Below are 13,236 nucleotides of genomic sequence, written 5' to 3'. Positions count from 1 at the left end.
TTTAGGATCCTGAGAGATAAAAAAGACAAATGAAGATAGTTAGGTGGATGCTCAAAAAACAATAACAGCAATAATATTTTTTGTGTAAAAAGCGGGAAATCATGGATATGCTGAGTGCAACAAGGATCCACAGAGATAAGAAGGAAAACAAAATGAGCTGCTAACATTAAAAAAACATGGATGTTAATGGGTTTTACAGAATGTATACTTACTGTTAGTGAGTCTCCATCCTCATCATAAAGAAAAGTTTCCCAAGTGGATGCTCTCGTCATCCAAGTTCTTCCTTCCCTGAGAGACAGAAAGAGATAAACATCCAGTTGAACATATTCTTGTTCTGTTTACATGGTGTGAAAAATAAACAGTGATACTCAGGGTATCTGCGCTTTAAGTATGAGAAATTATGACTTACATAGACTGAGAACTCCTTGGGAGCACCGGAGATGGAGCCAGCTGGAGACGAGGCCTTTGGAATATGACCCAGTGTCACATATGGCTGATGGCAGCTCGGTGAGACAGGGCGATGGATAAATGTCCCTGCCTACCTGAAAAAGCCCAGAAGGGACACATTAACAGAGTAAAAAACTTAATTTTCACCAGAGAAGGGACTTTTAAAATGGAAAATGAAGCGGCTTTTATGGCTCATACCGTATCTACCGTGATGACTGAATCAGGGAAACCCGAAGGTACAGGAGGGGAAGAGATTTTGCTCTGTGTCAGAATCCATAACAGAAGTCCTAAGACTAAGAGGAGAGGGGGGGGTTTCCTGAAAGAGAAACCCGAGCTTCTCTGGTCACCGGGGGTCTCAGAGATATCTCCAGTTCCACCTCAGATCGGTGATGATTTTTTCACCTCCTGAAAACCGTGTATGTGACCTCCTTGTAGGAGATGTCCGGTTGGCCATGGGTGACATGTGACTCAGGCAAATCCGAAGGTACAGAGAAGGAAGAGATTTTGCTCTGTGTCAGAATCCATAGCAGAAGTCCTAAGATTAAGAGGAGAAAGAGGGTTTTCCTGACACCGGGGGTCTCAGAGATATCTCCGGTTCCACCCTCAAATCTTCGACTGTTCCTTTGCCTCCTGAACACCCTGAATGGGTTCTCTTGTAGCAGATGTCCATCCTCCTGATAATAGCCGTTTGTGGCCAGTCGAGGACTTCTTCGTGACATTACTGTAAACAAGAATAGAGACACAAAGCCTGTCAGATTCATGAACTGTAACTTTCTGAGCTTTAAATTGTTATTGATGTTACAAGTAGCTTAATATAATCCAAAATCCTTAAAAATCCCCTGTAGGCTGCATGTATGTTCCATATTAATATAAAACACTGCATTTTCTCCAACCGCCTCTAAAACCAGCCAGGACATTGTTCTGATTCACATCATGGCAAAAGATCTGAAAAATGCCTCTATATTCTATTATCATTCCTCCTTTAAATGTCAGTTTTTAAATCTGTACAAAGGAGGGAACTTTCTCAGTTACTATTTATCTATTTTACTCTGTGCTAATTTCAGTGGCCTTCCATTTAACTTAAACAGACAGCTTCAACAGTCCAGTAGCATTGTTGTGCCAGCGCCTCCTCAGGACCTATTCCTGTTTAGCTGGTTGCTAGGGAGTTGGGAGAGTGGCTCACTGGCCATGATGGCTGACACCTGGGTTGACTGCTCACCTCTATATAAACCGGTGTTTAAGCTGGCAATCTCTCTCATCCTCTACTTCCTCTTGAGCTGCCATTCACCACACACATTACTGGTGAACTGATTGCACATTTAACTGCGCTTCATTCATAAATTGCGTTTAACTTTAATTTGCCATGCGCCATCTCCATCTTTTGTCCTGCCTCTGAGCCAGGTTGTGACATTGTTAAAACCACATAAGAACTTTCAACTTGTTCATGAAAGTAGCAAAAATAATTTAACCTGACGCCAAGTCCAAAATAGTGCGATGAAATGTGGAATCTGATTTTTGTAAACTTCAAAACCGCTAAATTTTTTTAAGAAAAAGTACAAATGTAAATTCAGAGCAATATCTGAGTTGTTTGTAAAGCATCATATGGCATTTACATGAGACTGAATGCAAAACATGTGATTTTAACATATTCTCATTATACAGTTCCCATAACTAGAATTTGTTAGAAAAGATGTTATATGACTAAAATGATATGTTTTTTAAATAAAATTAATATATTATATAAACCCATTTATTTGGATTTTTTCTGCAAATTGCATATTATATGTTTTTATTAATGATCAGAAACATTAACATCAATTGAAAATCATATTTCTTATATTTCTGTAAAAAAAAAAAAAAAAAAAAAAAAGAGGAGGCCATCAAAGTAACAAAAATGCCACCCAGTAGGAACAATTAACTGACAAAATCACACACACACATACACACACAAAAAGCATCACAGTCGTTCCTAAAACAGATTTTATATAATTCCAGTAGTTTGTGTTCCCCTATCTTGGGAACCACTGCATCAAGGTTGTGTCTGAATTACTGGATTGTACTTTAACTTGAGCATAAAGCCTTAAAGAGTAATACAAGAGATCTTTTATTTCAAAATCCATGTCATAGATAGATAGATAGATCATTAATCTCGAGGTAAATTCAATAGTAATGCATATTTCTACATGTTGTTTCTTAGTAATATTGTGGCATATATGCATTTTTCTACATACAGTTAAAACTGATTTCCAGGCAGCCTACAGACAAAATGACTATTAACTGAGTAGTTGATGAACTTAATATAAGTCTGCAGTAAAATTTAAACATTTTGGAAAAATTAAGATTCTAATTTGATTCATATATATGTGTGTGTGTGTGTGTGTGTGTGTGTGTGTGTGTGTGTGTGTGTGTGTGTGTGTGTGTGTGTGTGTGTGTGTGTGTGTGTGTGTGTTGTAATAATAATAATAATAATAATAAAAGGATGTCTGCTGTGAAGGAGTGTTTCATATTAGGAGCAGTTGCACCAGGATTGGCTGCCATCTCTGCATCTCTTTTAAATTCACAGCTTTAACCACAGTATAAAATGCTGTTACAGGAATATAAGTACCTCTAACTATTTTCAGGCAAAGTCATAAAAGCATAATGTTGCTCATTTTAGCAGTTTGAGTGACTCAGGGGAGCAGTGAAGTCAAAGGACACCAACTGAGGGAGCAACAGAGCATCAGCAGAAGGGGGTGCAGTCAGCGGGTGTTTGACCTTTCTATGCGATTGTGTTGCACTGCAGCACTGACATCTTCTAAATCATGACATGTTTAACTGTCTCTATATTAAATTTCATATGAGTAGCATTGGCTGAAGATGACTGCAAAACACTGTATTTAAAAGTACTTAAGAGCCACCTGCTATTAGATCAAACCAAAAAACCTGAATGCCAACAGACAGTAAACAGAGATCCGTACTGTTAATATTGTCCTCATGAGATCAATTCTTCAAAGAAAAGGAGAGAAAAAGCAAAAATGGTTTCTAGAAAGTAAAAAGAAGCAGGTTATTTGCATTGTTCTCTCCAAAATCTCAGCTCAAAAAAAATATATTAACCTGAAATTAGACCCTAAATGTTGTTCGTACTTTTTACATTCCTTTTGTGTTTTATTATAGAATCAAAGTCAAAGCCACAAAGCAAAACTATAAAACCAGCATTAAAAGTTCCATGTCAAGCTTTGGACCACTGTTAATGTCATAAAGTAAAATTATTATGTCCTGTTTTGTTAATGTGTTGTATAAAATAGAGATTTCAGATTTGATTTGTTGGAAAATAAAATAAGCATTTTAATTTTCAGGCCCTTCACAGTTCTATCCACTACACTGGAGAGCAAAGTGCTGTTCTGTTTGTACTTCACAAGATTGATTTGACAGCTGTAGTTAGTTTTTGCTTTTGAGGTTTAATATTAAAGTAAAGTCACATTTGATAAGATTAATTAGTGCAGTATGCTGTTAAAAATTAAACCAGTGGTTTGCAAACTCTGTAGCCTGTGACCCCTTTAAAAATTACAGCGTCGTGTTTGACATTTCAATAAGTTGTTGGCAGTTTCCTGGAAGAGAGATTTTCCTTGTGACATATCAATAGCTGAGGTCTCTAAAGTCAAAGCTATTTTATAGCTCATAAGAAAAGCAAAGATCAGAGAAAAATAAGATATTTAATCCACATTTGTGTTGCAGAATGGGGCATGACCCTCTGCAGTATTATGAGTTAATCCAACTAGCACAATAAAACTAGTCCTACTGCTAAATGCATACGTATGTCCGTGAAGATTCATAAGCCTGCATAAGTGTTGACAATCTTCAGAATGAGCACATTTATTGATAATACTGCCAAGTAAAAATTATGTAAATACTTTTTTTTGACATTGTTCAGATTAAAGCAGCTCTAAAGACGGAATAATAAAAACATTCGATCTATTTCAAATATACAGTCTGTCAAGGTCCACAACAGGTGTTTAGCATTCACTTTGCAAGGATTCCTCCAGTGGTTGGACTCCTGTGTGGTCAGTTCATGTAACCTTACTTCACCTCTGGAGTCGCTGAGGCCCAACTGTGCAACAAGTTTCCTTAATAAGCTGCCTCACCAGCAGGTGGTGCATTTGACAGGGGTTTACTGCATAAATTATGGTGTGACATTTGCCCTGACAACTGTCAAGCTAAAGATGTCCTCATATAGTGTGAACAGTTAAATTACATTGTAATTTCTGGCTCAGCTTATCTGCTTTTTGAACTTGTTTTGCACATGGGTAACTCTTCCGAGCAGAAGATCAATTTGTCGGCCATCATCTCACACGTTTTGAGTTTGGATCAACGGTAAATAAGACTAAGATGTTTAAAGGCAGTTTGTACAAGCTGTAAAGGGAGTTATAATCGACATTTTTGGGAAAATTTGCCACTATAATGATCAATAAAGTAAAAATGGTTTTAAAAACATATTACAGTCTCAGCTCTTGTCAGAAACATTTTATTCAAGCTGAACTGTCAATATGTTCTAGGAGCACTGTTTTTGACATTTGAAGTCAAAGCAATGTTTTAGTTCTCAGTTTTTTTTAAAAATAGACCAACTGTGGCTCGGACAGGCGGACTTAGCAGAGTGAGATGTGAAGATAACACACAAAAAAACATGATTAATATCCGCACTGAGTCATCCTTGTCTGACTTGAGCAACACATAAAGAAAGAGGAACTTGGTTGTTTGGTGGGATGGAGGCCTGAAGCCTTATATGGCTCTCTGTCAGTAAATGTGTGAGTTTTCTGTGTGCAGTTTGGGAATAAATAGTTTCAGAAAACACTAAGCTCAAATGCTGTTAAACTGATTGAGATGCCAGATAATGTAAACAAAACTGCCAAAGGTCCTGTTTGGTGTGTGTGCGTATGTCCATGTGCCTTGTGATTCACCCCTCGTCTAATAATACCCACAGCCCAGTCTGATACTTGAAGCTCGTGGAGTCCAGAGAAATGAGGAATCAGGAATAAGAAGTGAGAGGGCTGGATGTCCCCTCGCATGCATGTCAAGCGACCGTTCCATGTCATTGTGAAACGCATGATGGCCACTGAAACCTCGGGAGACTATCGACTAGGAAACATAGGCCCCCTCTGTGGACTGTCCACCCACAGAAGTGAAATATTTTGTGTCATATTCTCTTGTTTTTTTCCAGAATTCAGTAGAAATGTGTATGTAAAGCTGAATGCATTTTGCTTTCAAAAAAAAAAGAAAAACCCTACTTGTCGGTCCAAATCATAAATGGGGAGCCACTTTTTTAGGCTAATATAGCACTGCGCAAAACTGCAGGACTGCTTGTCAGAGTGAGGATGTCTCGCCTCTCGAAGGCTCAGATCATGCAGTGCAAAATTGCATTCCATGTCAAAATGACAATTTCTCCGGTCTGCTGGTAAATTGAGGCTCACACTGCAATCAGGCCGGCAATAAATCATCTTACACATATATTTTTCTTCTTTTAAAATGAATTAAATTTGCAGCCAGCTCTGTGCAGAAACGCTTCATTTTCTCTGTTGCATGTGTATATTTAAAAAGATCCTATCACATAATTACATCAGTAATTAAACTGAACTTTTCAGTTTAATTTATACACGAAACAAACAACATGCATATTTAATTATCGATGAAAAAGTTCCTTTATCTGTTTATGTGATTACAAGTTATAGAGTCACTTAAAATCTCAGTGGGATTTGTTTAATGTGACACAATCCACATGTAGCAGATGCTCTGTTTTTGAAAATGAGGTCTCCTCATTCATTCGGTGAGAACAAATGAAAATGAATGAGCTGATGTCAGTGTTTGTTACTCATTCAAGCTTTGTATGCCACTGCTGCTTTGATATTCCTGCTAACAAAATTATCAAAGACATCTGACGAATGCAGGCCTTGTTTCACAATATATATATATATATATATAAAATACTGAATATGTAACTACATGTGGAATTCTATTTAACCTTCTGCCACTCCACTTAGCCTTGTACTGAATTCTATTGAATGACAAAATGGAAACTTCTAATAATTTAGCTTGTAGAAATTAAATTCAAATAGTGGAAAACCTTCAGTTACTTACACTCAATCCATATAATTTTGAACTGTAAGCATAATTTGGGTATTTAGCATTCTCAGAAATATGCAAGAGTTTGAAAACAAAGCTTGAAAATCAAATAAAAGCTCACTTCCATTTTCCTCTAATAGTTTTTCAGTAATCTAAATAATAAGAACAGGTTCAGCATTTAAGTCTAATGTCAGAAACTGAGTGGATGTGACCTGATCGGCGTCAATAGTTCACACTGGATTCACCGCTTTAACAGCTTGTTTAGTAGGAAGAGTTTGTCACCTTCTTGTTTTAATAAGGAAGAAGAAGAAGGAGAAGAAGAAGAAGCCTTATGGTACCAACCTAAATTGGTAGAATTAAGGAAGTTTTTAGTTCCCCTGCTAATTCAGAGATATATAGAAAGCCTGCATTTTTCAACCACCTTTGGCAATTTGCTTTCGGTAGTTCAACAACTCCCCAGTGGACACCTTTACTGCTCGCTGCTGGATGTTGGACGGAGCGTGACGGTAAGAGCTGAGCAGATCTGTTCTCTGAAAGAGACTGTGGGCGTTTCCTTACTTTCCTTATTCAACCACGCTGAAATGAGAATGTGTTTTAGCATTACTCTGGTTTTTGTAGATGCTAGCGTTTATCAGTCCATAGATTCAACACAAAACATGCATTATTTACTAATAATTTAGCATTTCTAGAACTATATTTGCTCCTTGTTTGTTTGTGTTTAGTCTTTTTTAAGGAATTCACTCAAAATTGAATTAATTTTTGTTTATGGCGGCTTCAACAAAGCAAAAATTTAAATGCAGGCAAAAAGTTAGCAAAATCTATATCTTTATTTCTTGCTTGTCATGCATGCAGTCCTGTTTTACTTACTGAAATGGCCTAATATACAAGAAATGCATAAAGCCGGGTTTGTTTCAGCTATTTTGAGATGGCAATTGTTGTGTTAGTTTTATTTAAGAACCTTCTAAGTGTAAAGTTTATTCAGCCTTGGACGAGTCAATGTTTTTGCTTTAAACAATTACCCAAAGTAAGTTATTATTTACGTTTACCCAAATAAAGAATAGTGCAGTCTGTCACAGGGCTCTTTTTTCTTTTGGATTAAACTTTTCTTTTTCTTTTTTTTCAACTGAGTTACTCAACTGGCTCAGAAGAAATGGTGAGCGAAGACGATTACGAAATTTGACTACTGCCGCAGGAGTTACAGAGTGTGGACATCAACCTGCTGTCATTCTGGTCAAACTGATGTTCTGCAGAGGAGGAGTGCAACACTTCCTGTTGCGACGTACCCTGTATCCTGTTTTCCACAGTCAGTGGTCATGCGTGTCATTCCCCTCTGCGAGGCTGTGTGGGCACAATCTTGTGACCCTGCACTGTGAATTTTTTCGTGACTGAATCGAGGGGGACTCCACATGTCTGCGAAAAGCTCAACATCAGCAAAAAAATATTTAAAACAGCACAACAGATGCATTCAACTCAACGACTTCAGTCTTTGCTAAAACTTGCTGATTTGTCATTGTATAGTGTGTTTTGTGGTGTTGTGTAAGCTGCAGCAGTACAGTTTGATAACCACCTGACTGAGCTCCCTTCAGATTGTTAGTACCACCTTAAAATAAGTTCATAAAAACAGTGGTGAGAACAGTGCCACCTCCACACATCAGGCCCAAATACTCGAGAGGCCAAACTGTAACCGTGAATGAAGAGGTGCAAATTTAACTGTTTGTGTGGCTTGAGCTGCTACAGATATGCATCTTGTGAATGCATTCAGACTGAAAACTGTGAAGTGCCCAGTTACACCCAAAACCAGAATGTAGTTCCACAATTCTGCCGTTTCATTTAGCAGACGCTTTTATCCGAAGCAACGCACATCTGAGAGTAGATTCAACACAAGCAAGGATCCAGTGAGAAGAAAACAACCCGCATAAGTGCCATAAAAGAAGTGAACTCATAATAAAAATAGTTCTCGTTCAGAGCTACTGCATGTCACAAATATGTAATTTCACACTCCCACATACACTTCAAACAAATATATCAAAGCTAGCAGGTTTATTTTATGTAGTCTTTCACATTAAACCTGTTTTTATTAGAATAAGATGAGTCAGTTGCAAAGAAGCTGACACAATAACCTCTTCAGGATCAAGTATTCTCACGCAATAGACCATTTTCAAGGCAGAAGTTGTGATTTCTCAGAACACAGGAAGCTACTTTCTCTTAGGAGAGGTGCTGCTGGTTCACTGTTATAGCTAAACACAAAACTGAACAGAGCCGTTTTCATTCCAACATGTCTGCCACAGAAAAGTCTACAGCTTGTCCTTTAGTAGTATTTCAGGGTGTTGTATGCGTCTTTGTGTTTAGTCACAGTAGAAAGGTTGACATCCTTTACTTCTTTATATTTTCAGAAATATGTGTATTTGCTTCATTCCCAAATGAGATGTAAAGATCGGCTGTCACATTTGTACAATGAATCACTGAATGTGTCGCTATCTGGCAGCTAAACAGTGGAGAAATACCAAGCCTGGCTCTGTCCAAAGCAAACAAAATCTACCTACCAGCGCCTTAAAAAAAAAAAGAGTTACATGCTAGATCTTGTTTGTATAGTCCGGCACATAACCCCACATAATCACACTTGGGTTTGCGTGCAGCTTAAGCACACTCTTTCTGCTAAAAAAAAAAAAAAAAAGTAAACTCTGCTGGCTACAGCTTCATATTCACTCTAACGACAGAAGTCTCAATAAGTAAGTTTTTATTTTCCCAAAATGTTGAACCTTTAAGTGGCAATGAGATTCAGTAAAACAAATGCTACCTTGCAGCGTGACTATATGATTTTCTCCCTGCTTGCCCTGCATTCTGTCTTATCTGCCAGTTGTCACCATTATTGCTCAGCAAAAGTCTGGCTTCAGCCACTGAACACTCATAGGCCACGAATATAAGCCAAAGGAAAATTTTTCTGCTGCATTTTGTGGCAGCAGCCTTTTCTGAGTCAGATGTGACAAATTATAAATCATTTGAAAACACAGCGTCTCATGATTCAGACAGCGTTAGTCTGCTTTGTAATAGGAGTGTGCAGAGCAAAACATCAGGTTCTCACTTTTTTGTCCTTTGCGTGGGCACATATTTGTTGATTCGCTGTGTTGTGGACATTATTTTCCCTATAAGAGTCCAAGAAACTGTTTTTTTACAAGATTAAATACATCCATTAGTACCCAGTGCAGAAAAAGGACACCGACTGCTGATTTGTTACTTTAATCTGTAACAATGCATCCTATTTTACGAGCTCATTGCAAGTTATATAGCAGCATCTAATGGAAGAAGACAAATCATACGCGTGAGTAAATGTACTCTGAAAGACAGCTAAAGTTCCCAGCCATCATCACAGCCACTTCTCTCCCTCCAGATGTGGTGCTAACATCCAAGCAAGTGGTTTTCCTGGATCTGACTGTACTCCGGGAAGACAGGATTGAAGAGACTCCAGAGTGAAAGAGGGCTAAGCACAGTCAAGGTCGGGCGCCGAGGCATCATTGGCTATTCTCTTCTGTAAACCCTCAAACTCCATGGAATAAAAGGACTGCAATTGAAGAGAGCCATCGGGAACATCCGAGAGGCCTCAGAAAGTTCCTCACGGTGGCTGTAGATCCGTAGGTTGGTTCCATGGAGCAACTCACTACTCAGACACAAGTCAGGCACTGATCAACACCGGCTGGGTCGCCTGGTCGAGGGTACATGAAGATTAAAGACCCGAAACACCCTATGACCCCGGGTTCTTCACTGATGATGTGTCCAAGTAGCACCAGAAGGTGCATCCAAAGTCTGCTTAGTTAAGTTCCAGCTCTTGCATTGGGCCTTTTTGTTATTTTGTCCAATGTGAACTGATGTGGGTGCATTTTTTACTAGAGTTGAAACTAATCAACACATCTTTGACACAGATTGAACAGAAACTGGACGTTGTTTGTGTTGGGAGGGGTTATATTTTGCACGTATCTGTATTCTTATGTCCACCACTGTGGTCTATCACATGGTCAGTCGTATCTGTCATTGATTTAATACAAACCCAGTAAATACATGCAATATATACTTCAGTTAATATTACTGGAACTGTCAAATGGAAGTGAGCATTAACTGTGTACACAGATGGCTGCATTGTTAGATTCCACCTCCTAACACAGCTTCTGCGTGTATATTGAATCAAAATCAGATTACTTTAATGTCATTCAGGTAAATTACATTAGAGATGTACTTTAGAACTAAATGCCAATGCAGGGTCAGGAATAAAAACACGAACAATTAAAAACACCTGAGATCAAATAAACAAGTTATACGGTATCATTAGTCACTGTAAACTCATTTCCACATGACAAACCGGAGTGTTTCAGACACCGGTGGATCGCATGTGATCTGTCAGGATAAGGGCTTTGCTGTTGTTTTTGTGATGTTGCAATCTGCCTGCAGACTGTGACAGAATGAACGCAGAATGACAAGAAGAAGACAAAAAACCTTTAATCACTTTGTGGCTGGCCTTGTAGCTGATCTGCATGTCAGTAACAAAATGCTGAGTTGTGTGGAAATGATTTTGGTGTAATAAAGTCCGACGTGTTATCTGCCACCATCTGTTCACTGTAGTTTCTACGTTTTACGCAATAATGTCAATTGTGTGAACAGCTCTGTTGGAGAATTCACATGTGTAATTTGCATTGTTTAACAGTGTCTTTTTCTCTTCTTAAAACTTCTTTAAAATTGTACACGATACAGTTTTAATGCCGCACCAGGACCTGTAATAGATTCAGAGACATTTCAGCAGAACAAACCTGCTACTGAGACTAAAAAACTGTGGATTTAACCTGCTAGGCCACACACAAATCAAAAGGAAGATACAGAAGCGATGTAACCGGCTCTTATCAAGGCCTGGATCATCCTGACCATGTGACACATACATGGATTCATTTAAAGGCAACCTTCAAGGAACTGAATCTGAAAGACGAGTTCCCAGTTCCTCATTTAATCTATGTCACTGTTGTGTGCGTACTTCATCTCTCAGGCCAGAAGGAAAACAAACACACAAGTGTAGATTTGTGCATTAAAAAAAAAACAGACTTCATAGCAAAAAGATATCGCAGGAACAAAGCGAGAAACAAAGCAGATAACTGATTATGAGTCTACTAAGAAAGACATAATGCTGATATGATAATTATTACAACAGAACTGAACATCGCGTGACTTTAATACGGTTTAAATTTACAGCAGTAGTTAGTTAGCGACCGTCTCTTCAGTCAGTACTGTTGCTTTAGCCACACTGGGTAAACTAATGCATTTCTCAGCTAAGCATCATCTGTCCTGCTACTTTACAATCAAACTGATTTATTTAAATTTCAGTGAAAATCAATGCCATTTGTCATGAAATATGAGGTTTTTGCTTGAATTCTGTTTAATACTCGTCTAATACAAGGCCCTTGTCTTGTAAACAAGGTTATAAATTCTGACTGTAAAAACAAAAATGTTGTTTCAGTATTTAGGATTGTCTTTGAGGCAAAAATATTTGTAAATATTTGTATTTACCGTTTTTATTTCAAAGCAAAAGTCATTGGTGTGGAGTACTGAGAGTGCCAAATTAAAAAGCTAAATCTATAAAAGAATAAGCAAATAAAAGTGGAAATATAAAGACAAACAAATAAAATGAAAAATAAATAATGTTGCTATACAAAGAAATATTAATCAAAGAATGAATCCATGAAAGAAAAGGCGAATGAAAATAGGAATATAAAGACAAATAAATCAAATAGTTTGAAAAAAGAAGAAGAAATGTGTTTAGAAATTAAATCATGCCTGAGCTCGGGGAACAGAAACCCTGACGTCTCAGATACGAATCTCTCTCACGGCAGAAGTGCAGCAAAAGTCGCGTGTTAGAAGACGCTCAGTTGTGAAGCCACTCGACTCGTAACTACTGTCCTCAACACATGTTCTCCATCACATTCATCTTGTTCTGTAACTTCAGCAAGTCTTAAAAATTCTCTCGTCAAATTTGTGGCCATGTTTCTCCTTGATCGAGATTCCTTCTGGGCCTGCACACAGCGATATTCCTACTGTGCACATTTTTCTGTGCATATTTTTTTTATACTCTTTATTTACCTTCTGTGCATATTTTAATGTATAGCATTAATGTGTGTTTCAAATTTAAAATTAAATGTCACTTTAAAAGCAAAGGAAAAGGACACTTCTTATCCATTTGACTTTATATTTCTACGTTTTTACCCTTTTCTTTCATGGATTCATTTTTTGATTAATATTATTTTGCATTGTCACATATTTTTATTTTTATTTTATTTCTAAGCACATTTATTCTTATTTTTTTTAAATATTTTATTTATTTGTCTTTATATTTCTACTTTAATTAGCCTTTTCTTTTATGGATTCATTTTTGGAATAATATTTCTTTAAATAGCAACATTATTTATCTTTTATTTTATTTACTCATCTTTATATTTCCACTTTTATTTGCTTATTCTTTTATAGATTTATTTTTGTAATTTGGCCCTCTCACTCTTCCATACATTGGTAGAGAATACTTAATGTTACAGATAAACTAGGCTTTCCTTTACAAGCTACAATATTAAAGTGGAGCGCACATTATTGCAAATTAATAGAAGAAAACATATTCACAAATAGACTATTGTGCACTGATGTCAATACTTTGAATGCAGGTTTTACTTG

The 13,236-nt window shown here is 37.3% G+C and overlaps 1 long non-coding RNA gene across 1 annotated transcript; it reads left to right on the top strand.

The window, feature by feature from the left end:
* Positions 1–6,842: 6,842 nt before the first annotated feature.
* LOC110955865 (uncharacterized) lies at positions 6,843–11,134 on the top strand. Its single transcript, XR_002596014.2, has 2 exons — positions 6,843–7,046; positions 9,929–11,134. It is a non-coding gene; the product is annotated as an uncharacterized LOC110955865 (long non-coding RNA).
* The last annotated feature ends 2,102 nt before the right edge of the window (positions 11,135–13,236 follow it).

This window comes from Acanthochromis polyacanthus, chromosome 2, assembly GCF_021347895.1.
Source record: "Acanthochromis polyacanthus isolate Apoly-LR-REF ecotype Palm Island chromosome 2, KAUST_Apoly_ChrSc, whole genome shotgun sequence".
In the NCBI taxonomy this organism is placed as follows: domain Eukaryota; kingdom Metazoa; phylum Chordata; class Actinopteri; family Pomacentridae; genus Acanthochromis; species Acanthochromis polyacanthus.
Note: the sequence above shows the minus strand (reverse complement) of the source record. Positions and strands in the feature narration are given on the sequence as shown.